This window comes from Elephantulus edwardii, unplaced genomic scaffold, assembly GCF_000299155.1.
Source record: "Elephantulus edwardii isolate Elephantulus edwardi_28Jun2011 unplaced genomic scaffold, EleEdw1.0 scaffold00030, whole genome shotgun sequence".
In the NCBI taxonomy this organism is placed as follows: Eukaryota; Metazoa; Chordata; class Mammalia; order Macroscelidea; family Macroscelididae; genus Elephantulus; species Elephantulus edwardii.
The window spans coordinates 5,081,380-5,089,196 of record NW_006399780.1 but is presented as its reverse complement, the minus strand read 5'-3'; the positions used below and the strand labels follow the sequence as shown (position 1 = coordinate 5,089,196).

The window sequence follows — 7,817 nt, the reverse complement described above, 5'->3', positions numbered from 1 at the left end:
GGTGCTCCTTAGAAGGAAGGATGGTGAAATTTTGGCTCACATACATTGGGCATGTTATTAGGAGGGTCAGTCTTTAGAGAAAGACATCATGCTTGAAAAAGTGCAGGATCAGTGAAGGATGGGAAGGAAGACCTCCAACAGATAGATTGACACAGCGACTGTAACAATGGGATCTGGTGTGACAGAGACGATGAGGATGGTACAGGATAGGGCAGGGTTCAGATCTGATATTCATGGGGTTGCTATGAGTCATACTCGACTCAAAAGCACCTAACAACAACAACAATAACAGTTATCTTCAAGTATTGGGATTAGAGCTTAAATTTTTCTTTTATTAGTTTTCCTATTTCCTGTATCTTTTTAAATGTATTGAAATAAATCGTAATGATATTCTTCCTAATGTTTCAATATGTGTCCTCTCATTTTCCTCCACCAAATGCCACAGAAATCTTACAAAAAATTACTTTATCGTTATTTTATCATTTTTCCCCTCATTTATTAAAATATAGTTCACATAACAACACTCTCATTTAAAGCAACAACTCAAAAGTTTTCATTTTTTTTCTATAATTATATTTTATTAATTTTCATAAACATTTACAGAGATTTTGGGTTTCCATTCATTCATTGTTGCACTATTCTCTCTACCCTCCTCCCAGTTTGTTCTTGTCCAAATGCCACAGTGCTTGTCAAAGCCAGTTCTGATTAATCTTCTTTGTCAGTGTGTCCCTTGCCATTCCCTATCACTCCTCCCTGAGAGAGACTTCACCCTGAGTCATAAGGAAAAGGGGATGGCGTATTCTCTTAGCTACTTCCTGCTGAAAAGGGACGCTGTGGGTTTCAGGGTGAAGATCTTCTCTCACTACTCTAAAGGGCCCCTTTGGCAGTAGGAAACACATAGACTATTATGGAGATTGATTTTGGAATTTAGATGCACTCTTATTGATTGTGCTTGGCCGTACATGTTCATATACTTGAAGATGTATCATGGGGGTGTTGCAACCTAGAAGACACAAATTTGACTGACAAGTTATAAGTACATGAGTTTTCATTATAATCACAAAGTTGTGCAACTATCTTCACAACCAACTTTCAGAACATGTTTACTCCTCAGAGTTAAGCTCCATAATGACCAGCAATCATTTTCATCCCTCCATTCCATTTGGCCCCCAACCTCTGCTCTAAAAGAGTCTGTATATTTGTTTATTCTGAGCATTTAACATAAATGAAATCATAAGATATGTGGGGTTTGTGCCTGGCTTTTTTAACTTCACATAATGTTGTAGGATTCATCCATGTTGTAGCACATATCATTATTTCATTCCTTTTTATCGCTAAATAATGTTCCATATTGTGTATTCATGCATTCTTCATTCCTTAAACATTTCAGTTGTTTCCACCATATGACTATTATGAATAAACATTCATGTATATTTTTTTGTGTTGATAATGTTTTCATTTCTCTTTATACTATTATATGGCTAGGACCAAGGCGTAGAATTGCTGGTCATAGAGTAAGTCTTCATGTTTAATATTTTGAGGAACTGCTAATTAATTTTCTAAAACAATTCCATTTACATTCCAGCAGGTGATTGTTCACACATGATAGTGCACAAACCAGTCAACCAGACTGACAATAGGTAAAAGTACACGTCCAAAGATCTTTAAGCTTTGACCCTTAGTGTTTGCTATTTAAGTTCTCTCAAGACAAATGCTTAAATTCCATAGTTTAAGTGTATCTTTCAGTGGAATAAATTCATAGATTCTTCCGGGTTTAGTCACATGCAAATCATAGCACTTTGGATTCTTTGTCAAAGAAAACCTCTTCTGCCTTTGGCCCTACCGCTTCTCCTGTGGCTACAGAGAATTTGTTGAAACTGGCAGCCTAGGAATGACTCTCCTCTCAGCTTCTTTGTTCACATGGTCAGAATCTTTGGATGAGCCTGAGGGACCCTTCCTTCTGGCCCTGTGGTTTAGAACCAGTGGCTTTGGGACTGTAAGAGGATGGACAAAGATTCTCAGGGGCTGCTAGTTTCATCCCTGATGGCATCAGGCACCGCCAGTCGTTCAGAGAATGAAGAGTCACTGGCAGGACATAAGTGAGCCTCCTCCCAGGCATTGGGCACCATCCCTAAACAACAAAGCTCCTCCAGGTTCATAAAGAGGAAGAAATTTTATAATGAGCCAGTGGAGAGCAGCCTAGCCAAGTCCTCTACTCGAGCAAAGGGAGCTACTGGGGTGGAACCTGACCACTGTTCAAGGAGTGAGCTTTCTTCTAGTGAGGAGAAGAAGGTATCCAAGGCCTCTAGCCCTCCTGTGCCTCCCAGTCCATGTCCTGTACCTGGACTCACCAATCGTGTGAAAAAGAGCAAACAGCCACTTCAGGTAACCGAGGATCTTGGCTGCTGGAATCCTGTAGATGACCTCCTGCTCATCAACTCTGTGTTAAAGACCAATGACTTGACTTCTGTCCACCTGGGTGTGAAGATCAGCTGCTGCTTTACTCTTCGGGAAGTCCAGGAGCACTGGTACACCCTGCTCTGTGATCCGGTCACCTCCAAACTGTCTTGTCAGGCTATGAGACAGCTGCATCCAGAAGCCATTGCAGCCATACAGAGCAAAGCCCTGTTCAGCAAGATTGAGGAACAGTTGCTAAGTAAAGTGGGATTGACAAGCCAACCTACCTTGGAGACCTTCTAGGACCTTCTGCACAGACATCCTGATTGATGCCTTCTACCTGGCCCGGACTGCCAAGGCTCTGCAAGCCCATTGGCAGCTTATGAAGCTGTATTACTTGCTGGAGGACTAAATAGTGCACCCACTGCCCAAGAGGAACCAAGTACTGAACTTCCCCGACACAGAGGACCTGATAGATGACAGTAAAGTCAAGGATATGAGAGATGAGGTCCTGGAACATGAGCTGACCAGCGCCAGAAACGAGAGATTCAGCAGTTGGAGCAGGAACTTCCCAAGTGGCAGGTTCTGGTAGACAGCATCATAGGCATGATGAGCTCTCCAGACTTCAATAACCAGACGCTGGCAGTGCTGCAGGGCTGCTTGGTGTGGTACCTGATGAGCTCCTGAGAGATCACCCAGGACCAAGGATAACCAGATTGACATGGACCTGTCTCTGGAGGGGCCAGCCTGGAAGCAAGGTGTGATTAAACTGAAAAACAATGGTGATTTCTTCATTGTCAATGAAGGCCGGCAGCCCATCTACATCGATGGACAGCCTGTGCTGTGTGGCCCCCTATGGCGGACATTGCCAGTCTCCAGTTTGTCTTCGTCAACAACTAGGATCTCATTGCCCTCATCCGGGCTGAGGCTGTCACGATTACACCACAGAGAGGAATGGTGGGGGACACCTGGGCCCTCTGGCCTTGATATCTTCTTCCATTCCAGCCCTCTCCTGCACTGACCTTCTGTCCCATCCATGCCTGATGTCCTTCTTGAAGGACTGATCCCTTCTGGTAGCATGCCCAAAGTATGTGAGACAGAACTTCTGGTAGCATGCCCAAAGTATGTGAGACAGAACTTCAAAATCCTTGCCTCCAAGAAGCAACTTGGTTCCACCTTTTCCAGGATAGGTCTGTTCTTTTGGCATTTCATGTTATATTCAAGTCATTGTACTCTTCTCTAGCACCACAACTCAAAGGCATTGATTCTTATTCTGTCATTCTAGTCATTGTCCAGCTCTCAGATGCATAGAAAGTTAAGTGTGAAGACCATGGCCACGTTAGTCTCTACAATTATTCGTAGGTCTCTCTTTTTCATTGTCCAACTTTCACATGTACATGAAGCAACTGAAAATATAATTTTTTTCAATTTTAAACTGACACTGCTGCTCTTTAGTTCTTTAAAGAGTTCCTTGTCAGCAGATTTTTCAAACACAACACGTCTTTTGATTTCTTGACTGCTAATTCTATGAGCGTTGATTCTGTTTCCAAGTGAATCATTTACCGCTTCAACATTGTCTCCATCCTGGCCCAGTTGTGGATTTTGTTTTCTCCATGTAACAATAATTCACATTGAAGGCTTGGATCTTCTTCAGGTTTTCTTTGATCTTCTTCAGTGTATTTTTCAGTCCTGTTTCATTTGTTTAATTCATTTGATAGAGTTGCTTTTGAATCATAGTCATTCTATTTTGTGGAGTAGAATTGTCACAAAGTATCTGGATCAATTTATCATTTAGTGATAATAATTTAGGAGGTAAACATATTTAGGGTTTTAAAGTTTGACACATTTTTCAGTCTCACAGTATTAAGATTAGTAGGCGCTCTAGTGATCTGCACTATAATCCCGAAGGCACACAGCTCAAATCCACCAGCTGCTCCATAAGAGGCTGGGCAATCAATCACTTCCTGTTTGATTAACTGCTTCTGAAAAATCGTTGGAGGGTCAATTATGGTTTGGTTCTGATTCAATGGTAAACAACAACAGGATGATCTGTGGGGAGAACCATAAAATCATAATTATAATTTTATTAAGAGTATTTTAGCATAGCTCCTAACAGTCAGTCCTTTCTGGTGACCTAGAAACAGAAAAGCTGTGGTTATAGCACAAGGATGAGGAAGTGTCTTACAGGCTTGGACTTGAAGCCTGACCTTGATGTGTTCTCATCGTATGACCTTGGGCAAGTTGCTGAACCTCTTTAAATCTCAGTTACAGCATGTGTAAAATGAGAATCTGACTGTACACATCATCTAGTGGCGGTGATGTTTAAATAATGTATGAGCAAGATAATTAACCCAGCTCTTCCTTTCTTCTCTTTGGAAATTGTTGCCCAGTACTGCACGGACATCAACACACCTTGCTCTTCTGGCCATTTAGACTGGTTCAGCGGTCATCAGGAGACCCAGGCTAGGCCAACCATTATATTTCTCTCTGAGATTTCTTATTGGTTTGACTCAGAGAGCATCTTCATTAATTTTGGGTGGGTGTTAAAACTTAGTGTTGATGTGTAAGTTGTGTTCTTTGAAGAAAGGTGACCTGAGGAGCAATCAAAATGGAAACACACGCACAGGAGAGCTGCAGTACTAAAGAATCTCCTGCCCACTATACCAGAACTCTCCTTTGTCATGTTTTCTGCCATTATGTTCCATTAAACATCCTTGAATTGCTCTAATAACCTCACTACAAATACTTAACTGACCTTGAATTGGTTTCTGTTACTTGTATATCACAACTAAAACAGAAGTCCTGCTCTTGCCTTAAAGTTTTCAGAACACAATGCTTCACCAAACCGAAAACCAAGTTAAACCAAAAAACCTAATTCCTAAAAGTATTATAGCATATATTACAGTGAAATTTCCTCAGAACTCTTTTGGGATGCTCTATTTACACAACTTGGCATCTGCTCCCTCCAAAATATTGTTCCTCTGGTGTTCTCCAAAATCGCAAGAGATTCTTCTCTTAAATACAATATTAAGTTTTAGATTAGGTATGCTGAGCAATTTGAGTTCAAAACAAAGAAGTCTTGAGGCATTTGGGGAATGCCTATCAATAGGTCATCAAATCAAGGGCCATGTAAGAAACACCAGGTCATCTCGTCATCATGGGTCTGATGTTTCTTTGAGCCCTTTTTTAGTCAAAGATCAACGTGAAATTACAGAACCAAACCCCAAACTTAACAGAACTCTCCTCAATGTGGTGGCATTTGGCGGGTCAAGTTGGGAAGTTGGAGAAAATCCATGAATTCTAATATTTTCAATTTTATGTTATTTTTCTATTCCAGTACATTTTTGTGATAAAAGAACTGATGCATTATTTTCCACCCAAGAAAACTGTCATCAAGATGGATTCACACAGTAGCTACATCAATGGGCTGAAGCAGAGCTGAGTCAGAACTAACTTGAAGTCACCTAACAACAGTCATCTGTCTTATAATGATTAGGATTCAAATTCTAATTCTACTTACAAATTACTTCTTGTCATGAGTCTTTGGAGTCTGTTGCAAATACCTAATGTCTCTAAATAGTAAAGATCTGTTACAAAACTAAAATTATACACATATTTTTTAAAAACATTTAATATATTTCATTTAAAACTAGTAAATTAAGCAGATGTAATAGTCCATACGTCCATTGTCTATGTCTGTTTGCCTGTGGGGAACAGCGACACCCTGATAGGGGTAAGTACAATGGAGACACACCATGTCAGGAGTACTTCAGAGAGCTGACTCAACTTTATTGGGGGTTACGGTGTACTTATATACAAGCAAGTAAACAGGAAGATGTAGTGGGGTGGATTTGTAGACATGGAATATGCAGATTGGACAGGAGAAACTCAGCTCAATGCAGACCACTCCCAGCTCTACAGATGTGGCAGCCATCTTAGGCTGTCACTTATCAGGAGGTAGGTGATCTGACCTGGCCAGAGGCCTACCCCTCCTCCCTAACATTCCCCAAGAGTTCATTCAGTGTTCTTCTCCAATACCACAGTCAAAGGCAACAGTTTGTCTTCTGCCATCCTTAATCATTGTTCAGCTCTCAAATATCCAGTAAATTATTGAAAAAAACAAACAAACAAAAAACACGGCACACCTTAGTCTTCAAACATCATTGCTCCTCAATGATTTGGAGAGGTCCCTAACAGCAGACTTTCCCAGTGCTTTTTATCTCTTGATTCTTGGTACCAAGGGTGTGGATTAATATTAAACCACTTATCTCCATCTATCATAATATTGCTTATGAGTCCAGTGGTGATGATTTTTTTGTTCTTGATATTGAGATGCTACCCATATTGAGGGCTGTAGTCCTTGATCCTCTGCTGTGTTTGATGTCTTCACTTTCAATAAGCAAGGTGGTATCATCTACATAGCACAGACCAATGACAAGTCCCTGGATGAGATTGACACAGTGACTGTGGCAAAGGGGTCAGGTGTGTCAGAGATGGTGAGGTTGGTTCAGGATAGTGCAAGGTTCAAAGATGTTGTTTGTAAAATTATGCATTATATTTAACTCCAGGACACCCAACAGCATCAATATGAAAAGACAAGAAAAAGCAAATATGTAGAAATCAAAGTTTATTAGCTGTTACCAGGACAGGACAGAGGACAGAAAAGGGGGCTAGTAGTAATAAAAAAATATTGATTAAAAGTAACGTTGCCAGTCTGATTATTATAGTTGCTGTTTAGAAGAAAGCCATACACTTCAAAGAATAACCCCGATCAAGGACAGAAAAATGTAGAACAGAATTTCAAATTCTGACAGATACTACTAGACTTTCTGGAGCCAAGGAGGTTGGATAAAACCCTGAAGCTATTTCCCTGAGGTAATATTTAAACTAGAAACCAGAAATACCCCCTAAAATCATCTTTTAAAAAAATCATCTTAAAAACAAACCATGATTTAGTTTAACTAGTAAAAAAGGTCTGCCCTGACCAATGTGCTCGTTAAGAACTGTCTATATGGGATCAAACTGACAACAGTAATTTGAAAAATTAGATAGAAGCCCTAGGTAAAGTGAGTGTATGTTAATGAGGAGGGAACAGCTGAGAAAAGTAGGGTGAAAACGATTATCAACAGGGTTATGGTTACTGCACTGAAACAGATGAGGGAGTGAATAATTTAAAAGCGATATATGATAGGGTATTATGGTTATCACAAAGAGTCCACAATTAAGGTTGCATAGTGGGATGTACTTGGGGCGGTGGGAGGGGTGCGGGGGAATTGTGTACCAGGGAAGAAGTGCTTCTTTTAATTTTGAAAGAGAGGAACGAACTTGGGGGGGGGGGGGGGGAGGGGGGGAAAGAAGTGCAGCAATGAATGAATGGAAATCCAAAATCTCTGTAAATGCTCATTAAAATTATTATAAAA

At 40.6% G+C, this 7,817-nt stretch overlaps 1 pseudogene; it reads left to right on the top strand.

The window, feature by feature from the left end:
* The first annotated feature begins 2,004 nt into the window (after nucleotides 1–2,004).
* LOC102864135 lies at nucleotides 2,005–3,384 on the top strand (annotated as a pseudogene).
* Nucleotides 3,385–7,817: the final 4,433 nt, after the last annotated feature.